This window comes from Balaenoptera physalus, assembly GCF_965194825.1.
Source record: "Balaenoptera physalus genome assembly, chromosome: 6".
In the NCBI taxonomy this organism is placed as follows: domain Eukaryota; kingdom Metazoa; phylum Chordata; class Mammalia; order Artiodactyla; family Balaenopteridae; genus Balaenoptera; species Balaenoptera physalus.
This window is the reverse complement of record NC_138885.1, coordinates 110070814-110092599: the sequence shown is the minus strand read 5'-3', so window position 1 is coordinate 110092599 and position 21786 is coordinate 110070814. Positions and strand designations below refer to the sequence as shown.

Genomic DNA, 21786 nt, shown 5'->3' with positions numbered 1-21786 from the left:
ACTACATATATAGTATATAATCAACTATACATTATATAATCCATTATATATATAATATAGTCCATTATATATATATTACATATATTATATATACTGACCACTGAACCCTGAGATGAAGGACCTGGCCAATGAGACAGAGGAGAGTACAGCAAGGTAGGAGGAAATCCAAAATGTGTGGCGTTCTTGGCTTCTAGTGACAGCCGTCTCTCAAAAATCAGGCAAAGACCAGCAAACAACTGCTACTGAGATGGAGGACAAGGAGGACCGCGGCTGACAGGATGACCAGGACTCATGCACGCCGTCTTCTCCGCATGGAAGAAATCTAGAGAGGCTTCATGGAGGAGGTGGCACTTGTTGGCGCAAGAAGTCAGGCAAGGTAGAAGAGGAAGGGGCTACTGCTTGAGCGGTACTGGAAGCAACGAATGGGAGCAAGAGGAAGGCACGGAAGTTTCCCAAAATATCGGGGGATGCTCTCGCTATCATGGTACTCAGGAATGAGGATGCTGACAGCAAGCAGAGTACCGGAGGGCCAGTCGGTGGAGAGAACGCGGCTGCCTCAATCCAGCAGAGGGAGGAAGGCGTCGCCCGAACGGTACGGACCAACGTCACTCTTTGGGCCACCAGTGTGAGGACAGCTGCAGTGGTTGAGCATGCTGGCTCCAGGACTGCCCCAACAAGAGCTGGGAGACGGGGGGACCAGAGCCTTCCCTTCCTGACTTGCTCCTGAGTCATCCTAGACCCCCTACCCCCCAAAGGGGCTCTGTCTGGACCATCAGGAATTGGAGTTCAGGAGCCCCTCGTGAGCTTCTGGCTTCTTTTTTTTTTTCCTTCATTTTGTCTAAGCTGACAAGGAAGGGCACACGCTTCTGGCAGATCATGCTCAGAACGCTGAACTGTATGGAGGTGCTGACAAAACACGCCAGAGGCCTGATCCCTTTCACTGCCCTGTTCTGTCTCCCTTCCACAGCATTACTGTGCACATGCATTTTATTTGTTTAAATGAAAACGTTAAAAAAAAAAAAAAAAAAAGAGCAGAGTTACAGGCCTCACTTTGCTCCTAATTAAGAAACTCTCTCTGAACCAGAGACTGTTCAGCTGTGAAATGAGGGTATTAAATTATTTATGAGGTTTCATCCACATCAAAAAAAAAATCTGAGGAACCGTTTTCCTGTTGACTTCCTTTGTAAATTCTAAGGGAAAACACCTTGCAAGGAACTGAACCAAGAACTTGCAAAAGAATTGTTGGGGGAGGGGGGGAGGGAGGGGGGAGGGAGGGAGGGAGGGAGTGGAGGTAGGAGGAATGTATCTCGTCCTGCAGCCAACTGAGCAGAGAAATATATCCAAAGCGCGCATTTTTTTCCCCGAAGTTGCCATAATGATTAACATTTCCACTCTGGAGAAATTCAGTTGTATCACCCTGAAAATAATGTGAAAAATCTAAAATATGTTTTCCGAAGCCACGGTGCATGACAGAGGAGCCGCGGTTTCCTCCTGAGTCCTTTTCTTTTTTTAGTGAGCCCTGAATTAACCGGGCCAAGAGCCAGGGGCTAAGACACATTCTGGTCCCAAAGGCAGGGGTGGGCGGCGGCGGTTCACGGTGCCAGAGAATTCCAAACCACTTCATTTGCTCCATGTGGGGTTCAAGCTCTGCGTGATGAGGCTGCTGTTTCCTGCATTGCCCATACTGTGCTGACCAGCGTTTTTATATATTGAGATGATTCATTCCATACCAGATTTTAAATCCTTTAAATCGGTGCTTCTCCAATGGCGCTGATTTCGCCCCACCCCCGGCCCCAACCCTGGGACACGGGGCAACGTGTGGAAACATTTTTAGTTGCCAGGACTCCGGGGAAGAATGCTACTGGCATCTGGTGAGGCCAGGGAGGCTGCGAAACATCCCACAGCACACTGCATAGAGCCCCCTCCACAAAGAATTATTTGGATCAAATGTCAATATCACCAAGGTGGAGAACCCCAAATCTGAACCATACTAAGACTTCTATAATTCTGCCCAAGGTATATATACTGTGTACTTTCATTTTCCAAACCACTTTTATTCTTTTCAAAGTAGTACACGCACACAGGGGAGGCAAAACACTCCTCCTTTTTCACGGCAAGCTTTCCAGCACCATCTATCCTCAATTCTACTTCACAGAGCAACCACTTTCAAACCTTACAACTGTTTCTGTTATTGGCAGTGCTCCCTAGTATGGACTTCCATGTTTCTAAGTAAGCTGCTTATAATATATCCTATCAACGTCAGATACCACTTAACTTGATTTTCTCACACATGGAAGAGGATTTTTGGTTTTTAAAATTCCCATCACCAATCCTGGACTTACCCTCCCATGTTTCCCCAACAGTATAACATTTGGGGGGTTAAATCTAGACTGCACACGTATTATTTTGACAATGGAATCGGTACCGCTGAGCAAGCAGTATAGTGTGATTATGATTCCTTTCTTATGCAACTCTTAAATTTTCCTGGGATTATTGCTTGCCTCTGTTTTTATTTTCTTTGATAATTCCTCCAACACCCTCCACAACCTTTCAATTTTTAACTCGGATAATCTGTCACAGTTCCATGTCTATCCTGCCCTCACCCCCACCCCCTCTCCCCAAATATATACACACCAGACCTTCCTCTGGTCTCTGCTCCAGTCTGTACTCGTCAGAGGTGGGTCGGCTCAGAGCAGATGCCCCGAGATCACACCAGCATCCTGAGAATTCCTTCTGCCTCTTTCTGTTTCCAGGACCCCAAATCTTCCCCTTTCTTGGTTTACTCTCTCATTCTGATGGGACACATTCTCTAGTAGCTTCCTGAGAAGTGATGTATGAAATCTAAATTATACTGATATCCTGAACATGGACAAACAACTTTATGCTACTCTTAATTAACAACCAGTGAGGGAATGACTTCAAAATTCTGAGTGAAAATAAATTTTCATAGAATTCAAAGCTCAGTCTGTTTTCTAATTTAAGAAACATGATGTCATTCTGATTCAAAATCCTTCCTATGACTTTTTTTTAAATCTAGAAAGTGCTTAGATACTGCCTTTATCCCTGATTTTCTAAAATGACATGATGATGAGCCTTCATGTAGTAATTTTTTTGATGTGCTGAATTTTTATTCACTGTTCTAGTCACTTGGTTTGAAATTTCTCTCTTCTTCAGACTTGAGGTATTTTCCCCTCCCTCTCTTTCCTGGAATACCTGTTAGGCAAAAAGCTAACTAACCATCTCTCATCTGATAAAGCTTTCTGCACTGTACCTTCGTTATCTAGTAAGGTATTCATTTAGCCACATGTGACTACTGAGCACTTGAAATGTGGCCAGTACAACTGAGGGCCTGACTTTTAAATTGAATTTAATTTTAATTAATTTAATTTAAAGAGCCACACGTGGCCAGTGGCTACCATATGTGACAGCCCAAATCTAAAGAGGAAAAAAAGACAGCAATGGAAGATCAGTGCCGTTAGCACCCACCCTGAGATGATATTAAACACGAGTTCAGAAGAAAAAATTGAGAGCAATTTCTAAATCCCCGCCGTTACTATTTCCAATATAAGGTTCTGTGATTTAATTCCTTAGGGCCTCCTTCCTCGTTAAGAACTTGAGGACCTTTTAGAATGATATCACACAAGCAGAAGCATCCCTCTGCACCTAAGACTGGATTTTATTACACCCAGTGTGTAAACAGGGCAACCGAGGGCCCTCTTTCATCTGAGGTGAGATAGGAAGGTCCCTCACAAAACAGAAATTTGTACCGTACTCACAACATCATAGCAGAAAATAGCAGCGAAACATAAAAAATAATAAAACACAAGGGACAACTGGTAGGTTGCTAATGGCAACTTCTTTGAATGCCACCTCATGACGGCAGTCAGGGAGCCCTCACCCCATCACACTTGGGTGTAGAACACGGCTCTCTACATATGCTTTGGCAAGAAACACTGCTTCTGCATAGTGGACGCTCCAGGGGAGAGAAACTAGAACAGCACGCAAGGCCTTCTCTGTGCATTCATTCATTCGCTTACTCATTCAACAAATGTCACAAATATCGTAAACTGTCATCTATCTATTAGCAACAACCAAGACAGAAAACAGAACAAAACCAAACTGCACAAGTCCTATGCACCTGCCACAAAGCCAACCAGCCTCTTGTTTCATCAGAATCACTGAGAACCACTTTATTATGGCTGAGTACAGAATACAGCCGGCATGCCCTAGCTGTGCATTCAAAACAAACAGCAGGATCCCAACCAAAAGAAAGTCACTCTTCTTTTTTAATCTCTGAAGAAAAACAAACGTAGCACTGTAGGTACAGGGAAATAAATAGTCAGGAAACATCATTCATTTTTAATTTAAGAATCAATGGGGAAACATATTTTCTTCATATACTCTTCAGGTAAGTCATTTAATATCCATTCGTTCCTGCAAAATGACATTTTATTATGCTTGCAGGTTTTACAAGTTCAGTGTAAAAGTATGAGTTATTCAAATGAGGAGAAACAGAGACACTAACCAAGACACATATAAACTTGATTTCTTCTTTAAAGCATTATGACACTAATAACAAGTATTTAACGCTTGTAGAATTGGCAAAATCAGTATTGTGAGCATGCATTGATGTATATGAGCACATATATATAGACATGTGTATCATTTACCCATCACCCCACGACAGCAGATTCAACCATATACATGTCACACGTGACGAATGCAAAGCACTTTCCCAACTCACACCATGATATGCCAAATAAATCCCATATACAAAGACCAAGACAGGACTTGCCACATGAAAATCTGGTATGAGAGAGGTAACATAACATGACCCAATTGGGCTTACAACTATATAATCCATCCAGAGCTAATATCAACGGAAACAAAAACACGAAAAACTTTAATAAGCTATCAGTCGCACAATATTTGTTTGTAAGCGTTAAATTTTATTCAGTGGCATGAAATTTTATTTAGTGAGAGAAAAAGAATCACAACATTTAAAGATGATACATTAAAGTATTAGGATAGGGACTTCCCTGGTGGCTCAGCGGTTAAGAATCCGCCTGCCAATGCAGGGGACACGGATTCGAGCCCTGGTCCAGGAAGATGCCATATGCCACGGAGCAACTAAGCCCGTGCGCCACAACTACTGAGCCTGCGCTCTAGAGCCCGTGAGCCACAACTACTTAAGCCTGAGCTCTAGAGCCCGTGCTCCGTCCTCAGCGAGAGAAGCCACTGCAATGAGAAGCCCGCACACCGCAACGAACAGTAGCCCCCACTCGCCGCAACTAGAGAAAGCCCGCGCGCAGCAAAGAAGACCCAACGCAGCCAAAAATAAATAAATTTATTAAAAAATAAATAAAGTATTAGGAAAGCATGATCTTTCTTATTCAGCAAATTGTCAACCAACAGCAATCTGAATCGCTCCCCACAGATATAACACCAAACTATCGATATAATCTTCAGGTGACACATCAGTTTCTGGTCTATAGATGACACAATGAGGGTACCATGGGGTAGAAGAGAATGCCAATTAATCTCTTCCTCAACTCCCAAAGCACTCTCTCCACATTTTGCAATGAGCACTAAGTGTACTTTTAAATGTAATTGTCAAGCACGTTATTTAGTCACTGAAATTATCATAGAAGTTTCTGAACGCCATATGGTCCCGGTGTTCATGTTTCAGTTTCTATGATTTGCAAACACATCCTACTCTCCCACCCCTCACCTGGAAAGGTCAAGTGTACCGTCCTCAATTTCATTTAGCAACACAGCAAGCAAATCCCTTTGGGAAAACAAATTCAATTCTGTGCTTACCTAAATACCTCAAAATCTAGGACACCAATGGCAATGACCAGCTAATTCAAGAACAGAGTATTAAAACACACGTGCACACACACACACAAACAGGCACACAAACACATCTTCCTATTCACAAACCAAAGTGCTTCTTCAAGTGTCACCTCCCTATTTAAGGACATCAGAAAGATGTCCTAAGTAAAAATAAAAATTTTAAACTAAAACCAAAACACCCAACACTCTCACACAAATACACTAGAGTTTCACTATACTGAAAGAAGCTCAAGAACACTCATAAGGCAGAGACCAAAATTATGCAACTCTCTGATCCTTCCCCCTTTGGAAACAAGATGCCCTCAAAATGACTTAAACTCCAGCCTTTTCCAAAAGTGGGAAAAAAATTTTTTTATTTGTCAAATTAACGACTGGGAGGTGGTGGGTCACTAGGAATTCTGATTCAGTTTGCACTGAGGGTCAGTCCTGCCCCCAAGTCTTTAGACCAGTGGCTCCCAGCTGGGGGTGACTGCGGTCCCCAAGAGATGTCTGGAGACGTTTCAGGTGGCCACACCTGAGGCTGAAACTGAGGGTTTCTCCATCACCAGCAAGCTCAGGCAGTTCAGCTAACAAACATGTCTCCAGTCTGTCTACAGCTGCCTCAGCACACCACAGACTCTGTCTGGCCCTGCCATGCCTCACCCCCGGGCCCCAATCTTTTGCCCCGGCTGTTAACAAGCTCTCCTAGCTGGTTTCACGTTCCCCAGCCTCGCGCCTTTGCGAGAACCCATGCGTTCGACCCTGAGAACTGTATCGCTGGTAGCATCTCCAAGTCACCTGCCCTTCTCACCCTGTCTGCAAGCGCCCCACTGACCCCACGCCTTGCTGCCAGAGGCATTTCTTCCAGGCACACCCCTCGGGTCCCATAATGAACGTGAGAACCGAGACGCAGCTCGGCCTTAGCAGCTCTTCTGGTTGTGATACGGACATGTCCTGTTATTCTATCCAGGATGCAGTTGGCCTGGCAATTGGAGTGGGGTAGCTGGGGCCAGAAGGGCTGTGACAACCCACCCCCGGCCGGCTGCACGCATCCTTGGGCCAGGCTTCCCCACGCCTGCAGTTCCACGTCTGCACAAAGGGGACAGGTAATGACGGAACCCTCACAACAACATCAGGGGTGGACCCCACCATGCACACGCACAGAAAGGACAGAGAACCCTCCCTGGCACAGAGAGACCACCACCTAAGCACTGGAGAAAACTCCTTTCACCACTGTGGTCCACACATTCCGGAATCAGCTTACAGCCTCGTCACCAAGTGTACGTGTGGCCCCAGACAAGAACCTGTGAGCCTCTTAGTTCCCTCTCCCTCTAAAAACGGGACGAAGGACGCCTACGTTACACGACGGTCAGGAGGAATAGAGACCTTGATTGTGAAATACACAGCACAGCTCCTGGCCCATCAAAGCAATTAACCAGAGGCCATTACTACGGGCTGTTATTAACAGGGAATAGCCAAGGCCCTGAACTGATCCAGAAAAGTCACTCCAAATCTTTCCTTCTCATAAACTCGAAAAATAGCTATTCTTCCTGCACTAATTCTTTTTTTTTTTTTAATTTATTTATTTATTATTTATGGCTGTGTTGGGTCTTCGTTTCTGTGCGAGGGCTTTCTCTAGTTGCGGCAAGTGGGGGCCACTCTTCATCACGGTGCGCGGGCCTCTCATTATCGCGGCCTCTCTTGTTGCGGAGCACAGGCTCCAGATGCGCAGGCTCAGTAATTGTGGCTCACGGGCTCAGTTGCTCCGCGGCATATGGGATCTTCCCGGACCAGGGCTCGAACCCGTTTCCCCTGCATTGGCAGGCAGATTCTCAACCACTGCGCCACCAGGAAAGCCCTGCACTAATTCTTTATACTTGTTTAGCGGGAGACCCATAAGAACTTTTACTTCAATAACCTTGATTTCATTTCCTGCTTTTCAACTAAAGTTATGAAGCATAATCAAGGCTCTGAGGCCCAGTTTTCAATGGAGTTTAGAGGAAAGTGCTCTACCACTCTTGTGGAGACAGAAAAAGAATTTCCGCTCCATTCAATGTACCTTTAACCCCAGGAATTTATTTTTTAATGGCTTTTTTTCCCCAGTAAAATTAAATGATTCAGGACTTATGTTAATTGTTATGAATCTTTCTTTCATAGATTGGTTTCTAAAGGACTTTAATTTTCACACTTGAAAGGCCTAGAAAGTTTAACTAGGGTCTGCTCACCAGCTGCTTTTGACTCAGTCCTCATCGTACTAAATTTAGACATACACTTTGCCCCGACGGACTTCAACAGCACACATTCAAGCAGCTACATTAAAATAACATGCTGCTAGCGCATCAGAACTCAAAAGCCACTGTAAGCCGGCAACTTCCAAGAAGACACAGCACTCTCTCATTCCCTAAAATACCTAATAATTTCCCACCTGGGAAAAGAAAGGAAGAAAATGATTTGAGGTGGGTCCCAAACACACACACGCACAAAATAGCAAAAGTAACATAATTAACCGGGTAAATCAGGGCAAACAGAAGGTAATGGCACGAAAAAATGAGATAAAGCTGAAAGGTGAAGACAGGACCCAAAGTTTGCCATCAGACACAACTTGACATCAGTTGGAAGGGAACTATATAAATCAGATTCTGAGTTTCCTAGACATCGATTCAAAGAAACAAATATAATTAGATGCTTGATTCACAGTATCCAAAAAATGAAGGAGATACAAATATCAAAAACACAGCCTCTAGAGTTTGATACACATATAAAATTTCTCCCATGGGTCCCAGAGAGGAAACTGTGGACTCGGTAGAACTCTACCCTCAGTAACTGCTGTCCACCAGATTTTCACTGGGTCACTTTTAAAATAACCCTCAGTGTTAGATAACCATACAGCACCAAAGCACAGCTCAGTAAATCAAATTTACAAGTGGGTAACAATATGGTAGCAGCATGTAGATCTCCGCACAGCCCAGTTTACTCCAAGGCTACGTCTTAGAAGTGCTCCAAGTCCCAACTGGGGGGCGGGTCTCCTGGGGTCGCAGAAACACATTACAGTATATCGTAAACACATTTTGGTGCCAATAAATATACCACTTCTACAGTATTGCTTCTAATGGTTGCCTAGTAACCGACTGTATGGGCTAGATCATACTGTGATTTTCACCACTGCGTTCAATTGCTTGGTATTGTAAGCGATGCCCCAATAAAACAAGGAGAAACATTTTGTAAGTGTCAAAAACTTTTGCGAACTACCTACAATAAAAAAAAGAAAGCTGGGGCTTCCCTGGTGGCTCAGTGGTTGAGAATCCGCCTGCCAAGGTAGGGAACACGGGTTCAAGCCCTGGTCCGGGAAGATCCCACATGCCGCGGAGTAACTAAGCCCGTGTGCCACAACTACTGAGCCTGCGCTCTAGAGCCCGCGAGCCACAACTACTGAAGCCCGCGTGCCCCAACTACTGAAGCCCATGCGGCTAGACCCCGTGCTCCTCAACAAGAGAAGCCACCGCAATGAGAAGCCCGCGCACCGCAATGAAGAGTAGCCTCTGCTTGCCACAACGAGAAAGCCCGCCGCAACTAGAGAAAGCCCGCACACAGCAACGAAGACCCAACGCAGCCAAAAATTTTTTAAAAATTAAAAAACAAAGCTGCATTTTATTACCTAATGTTTAAGGGAAAACACCTAATAGCAAGACTACATAATGGCAGTTAATTCCAAGGTGCCTTTGAAATTGTTTATGGTTCTGTTAATCACAATAGGGTCTAAAGGTATTTGCAGAATAGCAGCACACACGACACGTGAACCATGCCTGGTATGTGTGTGAACAAATTTCCAAGATTCCTGAGAAATAATTACAAAATATGTGGCATTAAAACTTTTCCACAAATTTGAGTTGAGAACTTCAGGAAAAACATCGTGAGCTAACCATGACCTTTATTTCACAGCAAGATATTCACCTGTCTTTCTTCTTGAGACGATCCTGGTTGATCCCCGCCGTCCCAAGGTAATTATTAACAGTGCTGCCTTTCCCTCTCAGAAGTGCCCCAATTTGGACAATAAATTATATGGCCGCTCGACTCAACAACCAAGATGGCCTAGGTTCCAGAACAAGAAGCTAGGAATGCTAAGGTCCCAGACATGGGTTTCTGCATAAAGAAGAAGGAAGTTATTAAATCTGGAGAGCCTAACACAGCAAAGGTGGTGGAAGCGGCCCTCAGTCAGAACCACGTGAATTGTCAAAGGAAGCTTCCTACTCTGCTGTCTTGAAATAATCCACTCCTTCCACACAGCCAACAAGTGTAATGACCAGGCCTCATCCTTCCCACTTCTCGGGGACATCTGGCATTACTGTTTCTATAACCCTCTCCTCCACTGGCTCATGTCATGGCCACAGTTATCCAAGTGAATGGGTCCAGAGCAATCCAGCTGCATACAACTTGTTGCATACAACTTCCCCCTGCCTCATCTTTCCCCCTGCAAAGCCACACATACATCTTCCTAAACCAAAGGTTTAGGAACTCATCACTCAAAATACATAATGGAAAACATCACTGCTCCGGAAAACACCCAACTCACTCCTTGCAGTTCCTGACTGAACCCCTGGTTCCTACAACAGAAAAGCAGAAAAGCAGGCGGTAGGGACTAATACCAGGTCAAGAATAAATTGTTAAACTACTGTAACCGATGCCATCTATGGTAGCAGAGTCACCCCTCCGCACCCAAGCTGTGCCCATCCTAATCCCCAGAACCTGTGAATATGGCAGGTTCCCTGGAGCGGGGGAGTTAACAGTGCAGATGGAATTCAGGTTGCTAATCTAACCCTAAAAAAAAAAGTTATCCTGGATTACACAGGTGGCCCAAAGTAATCAGGGGAGTCCTTTTAGTGGGGAAGAGGGTTTCAGGACAGCCAACGTCCAAGCAATGCAATGTGAGAAAGACTCAGCCATGGCTGGCTCTGAAGAGGGAGTAAGGAAGGGGCCAGGAGCCAAGGAACACAGGCGGCTTCTGGAAGCTGCAAGAGGCAACTGAAAACAAAACAAAACAAATATTTCCCCTAGAGCCTCCAGAAAATAAGTGTCCCTGCAGACACCTCAATTTTAGTCCAGGGAGACCCGTGTTGGACTTGTGACCTCCAGAACCGTGAAGTACTAAACGTACGTCATCTTAAGCCCCTACGTTTGTGGTCATTTGTTCCAGGAACCACAGGAACCAAATACAGCCTCCTGCTTGCTGAATACCAGTTCCCTCTGTGCTATAACCCCTTTAAGAGGGATTATAATCTGGGCGTCAGGGAACGTACAGTGCAATCCATCTGTGGTCTCTATAGCTGCTTGAGAAGCTGCAGCATCAATGCTGGCTGCAGGGAGGACTTCAGTCACTCGGGGTGGGATGAGGGGGAGGCGAGTGGGGACCCCGAGAGTGAGCACCTCCTTAAGTTTCATGCCTCTCCAAGGGGGCTCGCTCACCTCACCCCTGTCGGGGCCTCACTTCCTCAGCATCTGGCCCCAACTCCCCCGCAGTGCCAGGTTTCGTGTCCTATGGCCGTGCTGTCTATTTCCTGATGAGGATTCTGTTCTGAAAACCTGCACTCTCCTTCCCAGTGTTTCACCCCTCAGCCCGTCCTTTTAGAGTCCAAGCGAGTCTTGTTGCAGGGGCTTTGGGAATGGACTCGCCCGTCCTGACTCATCCTTTGTGCCCGAGGAGCCCTGAGTCTCTGCGGCCTCTGGGCACGTGTGGGGGTGGTGGTGGTGTCAGTGCCACCGTTTCTTCCTCTCTTGGGCATCACTCGTTAATTCCTCTGCTCTCCCATCTGCTCAGACCAAGCTTTATGAGATGCTCATTACCCTATAGAGACACAGAAGATCCGCTCAGCTCCTTTCTTCAAGGAACTCGTGATCTTTAAAGCAGGCGATGAAAACCCCTCATTTCCTACTCAACAAGCGACGCTGTGGGCCTTACAACTGAGGTTGAGGAAGTTCTTTGAGAGATGATGACAAGTGCTGGTGAGGATGTGGAGGAACTGGAACGCTCACACATCGTGGGGAGGAACATACAATGACACTGCCACTTTGGAGAACAGTCTGGCTGTCCCTCAGAAAGTTACACATGGAGTGACCGTATGGCCCGGCAATTCCACCCTGAGGAATAGACGCAAAAGAAATGAAGACAGACGTCCACACAAAAACCTATGAACAATGGTCACAGCAGCTCATTCATAAGAGCCAAAAAGTGGAAACGGCCCACACACCCACCAACTGATGAGTGAATAAGCAAAATGTGGTCTATTCATAACAACAGAATATCATTCAACAATAAAAAAAGAGTGAAGTGCTGACTCACACAACAACATGAATGAACGCTGAAAGCAGTATACTAAGGACTCCCCGGGTGGCGCAGTGGTTAAGAATCCGCCTTCTGATGCAGGGGACACGGGTTCGAGCCCTGGTCTGGGAAGATCCCACATGCTGTGGAGCAACTGAGCCCGTGCACCACAACTACTGAGCCTGTGCGCCACAACTACTGAGCCCACGTGCCACTACTGAAGCCCACGCACCTAGAGCCCATGCTCCGCAACAAGAGAAGCCACCGCAAGGAGAAGCCCACGCCCCGCAACGAAGAGTAGCCCCCGTTCGCCGCGACTAGAGAGAGCCCACGTGCAGCAACGAAGACCCAACGCAGCTAAAAATAAATAAATTTAAGAAAGCAGTATGCTAAATGAAAGGTCAGACACAAAAGACACATATTATATGATTCTACTTGTTTGAAATGTCCAGAACAGGCAAATCCATAGAGACACAAAACAGACTGTGTTGCCAGGGGCTTCATGGGTAGGGGAGTAGTGCCAACGGGCACAGGGATTCTTTTTAGGTGATAAATGTTCTAAAATTGTATTGTGGCGATGGCTGCACAACTCTGTAAATTTACTAAAGATCACTGAATTGAACATTTACAACAGGTGAATTGTGGTATGTCAATTATGCCTCAATAAAGCTGTTTTTTAAAAAAACCTCTCTGAGATCCTTAAAGCAAAGATTAGCTATGTATATGTGCACAAATGTACAACAAAACATACAGTTACATTGTTATCATACAATCTAAAATCTAGAGACAACTTCCAATTTTTTTAAAAAATGAAACCTCTTTATTTGTTCTGTTACAAAGGATTTAAATAAGCTCACTGCCTCTAATGTCAAATGCCTAATTGCATAATTTAAGTTGGTAAGAGGCCTATAGATAGGCTTTCTCATTCAAATTACACCTGAACAATAAGTTTTATTCCATCAACTCATATTTATACATAACATGATTTTCAGCCGGTTTGAGATGAAAACTGAACACGTAAAACATTTCTTCTTATAGTCACAACAGAATCCAGAAGATGAAACTCACTAGAATATCCGCTTATTAGGACTCAAGAATCGTAACACCTGAAGCCCTAGTTTAAGTGGATTTTAAATTCAGTATAAGTGGATTAAGAAATCCAATTTTCTGGTGTCATACATGACAAAAGCTTCAAGAATGACAGTAAATTATATATTTTTAAATTGCCCAGTAGGTAATAAACCTCTTGTTGGGTTTTTTCCAGATGGCGTAAATTTCAGCCCTGCTTAGAAAAAAAAAAAAAAAAAAAGACGTATGGAACTCACACACTTTAATGTCAGCTCATTTCTGTGAAAGTACTCTTCCATGTCGGACTGAACCATCATTATAAAATCAGAATTTTGTAGGGCTATTATTTTTCCCAGGTTCTGCAAAAGAACATGGTCAAATCTGGTCAATCTTGGCAGCACACGTCACACTGGGCAGAAACAGGATCTAGGAAGATGGCGACAGCAAACACCGCCAGGCTGTATGTCTCACTGCAAGAGGAGGAAGCAAAGTCCTGGACCCTGACCTCCTACCACTTGCTAGCTGAACCCCTTCGACCCTGCGTATGAAACTCCTGACTGGAGCACCTAGACGGGTGTGTCCCCTATCTTAGTATGCTATGGCTGTTGTAGCAAAAGACCACACACTCAGCAGCTTTAAGCAACGCAGACTGACTGTGTTACACTCTGGAGGTCAGGTGTCAACAGTGGGTCACAGGGCTGTGCTCCTTCTAGAGGCACCAGGGAGGGGAGAAGCTGGGTCCTGACCTTGTGCAGCTTCCGGAGGCCGCCCGCCTTCCTTGGCACATGGGCCCACATCACTCCAGCCTGTGCTTCACTGGGCACATCCCCTCTGATGCTCACCCCCTCTTCGTCCACTCCGACGTACCTCTGTGGTGACGACTCTGGGCTCAGGAGGATCATGTCCCCACCTGCAGATCCTGAAATCACATCTGCAAAGTCCCTTTTGCCGTGTGAGGTCACACGTTCACAGGCTCCAGCATCAGGCCTGGGACGTCCTTCGAGGGCCATGACTCTGCCTACCACAAGTACCAAGGACCAACTTGAGAAATGTGAAAAGAACCTGGAGTCTATGAAACATGACACAAGAGTAAGGCACAGCGGCGGGAACAGAGATTGGAAACAGCAGTGTTCATTTTTACAACGTTGACCGGTGGTGGTAGTAGCCTTTCTTTGCTTTAGGCCAATCCACACATTTCTGCCTGTTTCTGGTGGCCTCTGGCCTCCACCTCACCATCTGTACAGAACTGTGGTCAAGGGAGCGGGCAGAGGTGGGCTCCGCCTTGTGAACTTCACAGTTCAGGCTGGAGCCCCAGAAGTGGAGGCAAGCCCGGCCAGCTCCTACTCGCGGGAGCCTGCCTTGGAAGGCACACAAACTCTTGAGTCTTAACCCTATCTAATCCTCCCACGGACTACAATCCCCACATCACAGATATACAGACCGAGGCCAGATGATTTTCACAGGATCACACAGCTATGCGGCAGCAGAGTCCTAGACCGGCCCCTCGTCCACCGCACAGAAAGGCCATGGCATCTTCCTTCCTCAAAGGCTATGGGGTCAGCCCAGTCCCTAAATGCCTCCACTCTCTTTTTCCTAAAACACCCAAACCAGAAGCACGTGACCTCACAGCCAAGAGAAATACAACCATGAGATTCACAGCCCCAAATGGAGGCACAGTCGAGGCCCCCTCGGCAAGCTGGGCCCAGCTTTGCATGACGTGGCCCTGCCCACTCGGGGCCTCACACACCTGCCCTGCTCCCTCACCTAAGGGCCTTGCACCCACTCGTCCAGCAGGTCCTTCTCAGGGCACACGGCAACACCCATACCTTCACCCCAGCTCTGCCCCCTGCAATGGGGGCCGCTGGCACCACGCCCGCCTCTCCAAAGAGCTAAAGTTCTCAAGGGGAGCGGTATGCTTGTTCTCTACGACTCCAAGCCAGCCGAGCGCCTGGCACAGCACGTGCTCATGAAATGTGGGCACCGTGAATCCACATTCTTCACCTCCACGGGCAAAGCTGAACATGGACAAATGTCCCATGTCCTCTCCACAAACATTTTGGAACACAAGCATTTCCAAAAACTAGCATGTGCCAATACAATTCTTCCTCCATATTTACAGGGAGCTGTATGTTCGCATAAGAGCCCCTCTCTCTTTACCCATCTCTGCTTCTGGACCAGGAAGTTGTATAGGAGAACAGTGCAACATAACCAACTTACGTGTGCAAAAGAAAATTTTGTTGAAATGTGCCACGCTAAAAATTAGAATGTTGTAAACTACATTTTGAAAATATGAAATCAACTCTACTTTGCACCCTTGAGTGGAAGAAGAAACGAGGCCCTTTGGTCTTAATGTCACTACCACCACCATCATCAACGAGACATATGCAGCAGCACACAGGAAATTACAATCTCTGCGGAAATGCTGCGGATTCATTTTAAAACCAGCTTTCAGGGCACAGTCCCACAGCACACGTCCTGTGTACAGAGGCAGTGTTGTGTGTGCATGCGTCTGTGTGTAAGAGAGAGAGAGAGAGAGAGACAGAGTGCATGCCTGTGCACATGTGTATATGTGTCTGTGCATATATAATATCTTACATTAAAAAAATCATGAAGTGGGACTTCCCTGGTGGCGCAGCGGATAAGATTCTGCACTCCCAATGCAGGGGGCCCGGGTTCGTTCCCTGCTCAGGGAACTAGATCCCACATGCATGCCACAACCAAAAGTTTGCATGCCACAACTAAGGAGCCCACGTGCTGCAACTAAGGAGCCTGTGAGCCACAACTAAGGAGCCCGCCTGCCACAACTAGGACCCCGTGCAAATAAATAAATAAATAAAAATAAAATTTTTAAAAAGTCATTAAGTGAGGCTCCAAAACACCCTCGAGTCCCGAGTTTGCGAGCCTCAGTACTATGAACGTTTGGGTCCAGTCGTTTCTGGGGTGGGAGCTGCTGTGTGCATTGTAGGATGTCTAGCAGCATCCTTGGCCTTCACGCACTAGAAGCCAAGAACATTCCTCTTAATCTCCACCTGTGACAACCAAAAATGTCTCCAGACATTGCCAGATATTCCCTGGGGAACACAGTTGCCCCTGGTTGAGAACCACAGCTCTCAGCTACCAAAAAGTCCCCAGGATGAGTGTGGCCGGATTATTTAAAGCATACAGGGTCCCTGAAACCAGAACAATCTACTTTCCCAGATTATTATGAATTACAATGAGAATTATCTTTCTTTGAGGGGATCTTAAAAACGCAATAAATTCTGCATTACACTTTGTTGACCTACACTCTGTTAAAACGACCAAAATGTTAAATTCTTACAAAGGAAACCTTTCGAAGTCATTTTTCCACACAACGAAAGAGTCAGTATTTTACTGAGATGATTCTGAAGAGTCTAACAAAAATCAAAACTGCTTTCTTTCATTAGTCTTACACCGAAGCCTGTAATCAGGGAGAGAACGCAGCAGACAGTCCTGCATTAACCCAGATTCCATCTTTAGCTCGTTTGACCGAGATTTTCATAGGTTACACAAATATTACCTTTAAATTAGTGTTTATCTTCCTCCAACATGTGGACAAAGAATGAAATGTATTGCTGGAAACAGAGTCTACATAAAAGCTTTAATTTTCTCCTTTATCCAGAACGCCAATGAGAATTCTCAACGCTTTCGTCTACCTGACTCTTCCCCCACCACTAATGGCATAGAGCCTTTTGGGCAGGATCAGAGAGCAGTACTTCTGGGATCCCAGGCCCATGGCTCCTCTTAAAAACAACTGTGATCCGAAGCGAAGGGGCTCTGAGTGATTTCTAAGCTGGATCCTCCAGGTGGGCACGGAGTAGGGGAACGGGCCACGTCTGCCCATCGTGCCCTGAATCCTCCGAAAGCTCTGTGATCTGTTCCCGCCATCCCTCCAGGCTTCCATCCCACACTGAAGGCTGCATAAAGTGAAAGCTTCCTTCACAACTACTTTTAGAACCTGGGTAGAGGGGAGCCGACCCCGTACTCTTTTTCTCCAGAGTTTGAGAGGGAACTGACCGGTGCACATGACTAAGTCCAGGCCGTGAGGTGTCCAAGTCACGTCCGACCCCCCAATACACACACCCCCGTGCTCAAAAACCACCGGCAGGTGAAAGCATCGCAAAACAAACTCTGCAGGGTGAGCCCAAGGTACGACGGAACTCCCGCTCGCAAGAGGGCCTGCTTGGTGCAGAAGGAAGCAAACCATTCCCCTGATTTCTACTCATAAAGCGTAAGAATTGGGGCAGCTTTTATAACGTCTTGAGACACACAATCCGTAGCATCTGTTCGGAGGGTCTGATTCCATACAGTTGGAGTCAGTGGATCTTTCTGGAAAGGGCGAGACAGGAAATATTTTAGGGTTGGTAATTGAGAATACAGCGTAGAAATTATATAACGAGAGAGAAAACAAATTTTCCCCAAACTTTCACTGACAAAAATCAAAATTTTGTGAATTCAAAATTTGCATTTCCTATCATTTTCATGCGTCATGAAATATTCCTCTGTGATGTTTTCCCCCCAATCATTAAATAATGTCAAAACCATTCTCAGCTGGAAGGCTGCACAGGTGGACCCCACCTCCTGGGGGCAGACCCTGCAGGCCCAGCTCAGGGCCTGGGGAGGACAGAAGGCCGCGCAGGCAGCCGCAGGCAAAGACGGGAGAGAGAGAGAGAGAGAGAAAGAGAGAGAGAGAGAGAGGGGGAGAGAGAGAGAGAGAGAGAGAGAGGGAAATCCAGACGGAGACATCACCGGGGCAAAGGGCTTTCTGAGCCCAAAACGCTATCTTTGTGTTGTCTGTGCTAAGAAACCTGTATCAGGGGACAACTGATATCTTCAAGTGTGAGAAAGGCGTGGTATTTTGTATATAAACGACACTGCTTACCCCCATAACTTTGCGCCTTTCAGTGTGGCTGGCTTGTGATAGCTTCTTTTATGTGTTACACACACGTAATTTGAATGCTGAGTGATCACAAATGGCCCTAGTTGTACATCTCTTCACCACGTCACTGGAGAAACCCTTGTAATTCCAAAAGAGCACTGAAAGTCCTACAAACCAAGCTTAATAAACGGTAAAACATGTGATGCTAAAGTGGGATGCATCCACAGGTTAGCCACTGACTTTATGAAATGTACACCCAACTTGAGCAGGTGTCTGACAGATAAAAGTATGTTTTATTGACAGTTCTCACGAAACTGGTGTCCAGGTACAAATGTCCCCACCCTTTCAGCTCTGCACACAGCCTAAGACCATTGTGATGGGAACTCCCCAGAGGGCCTTTATCAACGTTCACAATTTTCATGCTTTCATAATGATCAGTCACAAACCCTACTTAAAGAGGTGACATTCTGTTTATATAAGAATCATCAATAGGGCTTCCCTGGTGGCGCAGTGGTTAAGAATCCGCCTGCCAAGGCAGGGGACATGGGTTCAAGCCCTGGTCCGGGAAGATCCCACATGCCACGGACCAGCTAAGCCTGTGCGCCACAGCTACTGAGCATGCGCCCTAGAGCCCACGAGCCACAACTACTGAGCCCGCGTGCCACAACTACTGAAGCCCGTGCGCCTAGAGCCCATGCTCCGCAACAAGAGAAGCCACCGCAATGAGAAGCCCGCACACCACAACGAAGCCCGCGCGCAGCAACGAAGACCTGACACAGCCAATATATAAATAAGTAAAATAAATTTATAAAATAAAAAAATCATCAATAGATCTTTAAAGGGGGGCTTTTAATCACGTTAAAGAAATGCAGAAAGAACAAAGAAAAGAAGAAGAAAGCCATGAGGATGGACTGAACAGGTGAAGTGAAAATAGTGTGGAAGTGTAAGGACAGAAAAGGGACTCCTCAGTACACATACACATAGAGTGTCAACTTTTGGACCATGTAAATGTTTTTTACATCCAAAAATATCCTTACTCTCCAAAGGTTCAGCAAAGAAGAAAGAGGAAAGGGAGAGGAAGAAAGAGAAAGAAAGGGAAAGAAATTTACTGTTCGAGAGATAAAGCAAATACGGCAAAATGTTAACACCTGATGAATGTATTCTTTACGTTTTCCATGGGTTTGAAATTTTTCAAAATACAAAGTGGAGGAAAAGAACGGAATACAGCTTGGCTTTAACTGAGTTATTCTGCCCTCTGACACCAGCTCCACTGGCTACTATTTGTCTTCAACAAAACATCCAGTTCGGTCAGTCTTAATATTGAAATAAAAGTTCAAATTATTCTTATTTAAAAAAACAAAAACAAAAACCAAACCCACTGACTCGGCACTTGTGTCGAGCTGGATATTTCTGGTTCACCGTGCGAGTGTTACTAGTCTCTCCAAGTCTCTCTGGAGAGCCGGGCTGGCGTGCCCATCCTCCCCCTGCAGACTCCGTGAGGCCTGGCCTTGGGCAGGTGACCTCGAGTGTGGCAGAGTGAAAACCAGGCCAGAATCTCCACAGACATGATGCACCCCCGGATCCCCAGCTAGGACACCTCCCCAGAAAGTCTCACAGATCCCACAGGGTAGCAAGAGGCATATTTCTCGTGCTCCTGACTGAGCAAATACCTAATGATTAGTAGGAGTTAGGAATATATATTATTTTTGGCTGTGTTGCGTCCTCGTTGCTGCTTACGGGCTTCCTCTAGTTGCGGCGAGTGGGGGCTACTCTTCATTGCGGTGCGCGGGCTTCTCACTGCGGTGGCTTCTCTTGTTGCGGAACACGGGCTCTAGGCACGCGGGCTTCAATAGTTGTGGCTCGTGGGCTCAGTAGTTGTGGCTCGTGGGCTCTATAGCGCAGACTCAGTAGTTGTGGCGCACGGGCTTAGTTGCTCCGTGGCATGTGGGATCTTCCCAGACGAGGGCTCGAACCCATGTCCCCTGCCTTGGCAGGCGGATTCTTAACCACTGCGCCACCAGGGAAGCCCCCCAGATTAGCCTTTTAAACCCCAGTGAAAGCTGCACAGAACTTCTCATTCTCGCCCTTTGTTAGTGACCTGCTCCTTAGACAAGCCTTCCTGGAGGCGACATGTAAGAAAGAGCACTTAGAATCATCTCTTCCTTAGGGAAAGCACTTCCTTGAGAGAAACCCCGAATACCTCAGAGTTGTGCCAGACCTACAACCTCAACGTATGACAAGACACTCCCTGCACACGGGCTGAAGCCCGCTGGAGGGCTCTGGGCTATTTCGGAGACTGAGCTTTACAGCTGGGCGGAGCACTGCTGTCTGGGGCCCAAGAGGGCTCTCATTCTGGCTCCGGTCCTCTTAGTTTTCACCCTTGTGGGACACTTGTGTTGGTGAAACGCTTAGTTCTCCTAGTTTAGAGTTTCTTTTTCACATGTGATCTTCGAGGAGCTGCATTTTCCCTGGCACCTGGCTGATTCAGATACCACCTCTAGAACCTTTCTGGGCGGCTGCGACCTGGCCATGATGGAGAGCAGGGGCACGCGGTTGTTGGTTTTTGTACGAGAAGCTTGTGTTTGTGTGAGAATGTACTATTTCCCCCTTTCCAGGCACCACACCTGGCACCTAGGAGACCTCACCTAAGTCCAACCAAATAAATTAGAGAGTGAGGTTTAACAGAGGGTCCTCACGCTTGTCCCTTACAACCACTGACAGAGCAGGAGAGCTGCATGCCACCAGCATGCAGGCGACACACCCTAATGTCTCTGCACACCCTGCCTCCTGTGGTTTGCTTTCAGTCCACTGGACGGGCTTGCATACCCCACCCAGGATGTGAGCTGGTCCGAGAAGGGCCGGGGGAAGAGGAGGAGAGAAGAAAGGACCCAAACCTCTTACTCACAATCAGGAAAACATACATTTGATTCCAACAGCTCCAGCATCCCTGCTGCCTTAAGAAGTGAGACCCACAGGGGCCTTCACGGTGGCAGAGATCGATGGCCGGCGCACCTCTAAGTCAGCTGATTTCCTGCTCCGTCCCCTCGTCCCACCCACACAAGACACTCACGCAGGCACCCAGAACAGTCGTAAATCAAGTCCAGGGCGGCACAGAGGCAGCAGGGACATTCAACTGGAATGCCAAGGCACAGGTGCTTGTCACCACTCACCGTGACTTCCAGACCCGTGAACTGCACTCTCCTTGCTCCTCAAATGGGGCAACAAGGCCTGGCCTACCTGTCTCACGGGGATGCACGGAGACGTGCTCAAAACCACAAAGCACGGCAACCGTTCGCTATGATGAGCGCTGAGGGGGGAGACAGGCCGAGGGCTCACGCTGCACTCGCCCGACGCGCGCCCAGGGACTGAACAGCTGAGCAGTCACAGCACGGGCCCACTGACAGCTTCTCGGGACACCACAGTTCCCTGCCATCTGGGGCTCCCGTACACACCAAACACACAGCGTCGTGCGAAATCCCATCCTCACTCTACAGTGCAGTCTGAGACAGTCTAGCACGTGGACGTTTACCAGGTTTTAACTGTCCCTGCCCTAGCCCTCTTCCTAACTGTTCCCCAGTTTCTTTACGGGGAATTTCTTTTCCTCTTCTGTCTCACCCCCCATAGTGCTGGGAACAGAGGAGAAGTGACCATGGCACGAAGGAAGACCCAA

General features: G+C 46.8%; 1 pseudogene across 1 annotated transcript in view; it reads left to right on the top strand.

Annotated features, from left to right (window-relative positions):
* The first annotated feature begins 481 nt into the window (after window positions 1–481).
* The window catches only part of LOC309662922 (thioredoxin, mitochondrial-like), a 54391-nt pseudogene continuing 33086 nt past the window's right edge, over window positions 482–21786 (top strand). Inside the window, exon 1 of the transcript in view lies at window positions 482–592. The product of the transcript in view is annotated as a thioredoxin, mitochondrial-like (transcript). The remainder of the gene's footprint in view (window positions 593–21786) is intronic.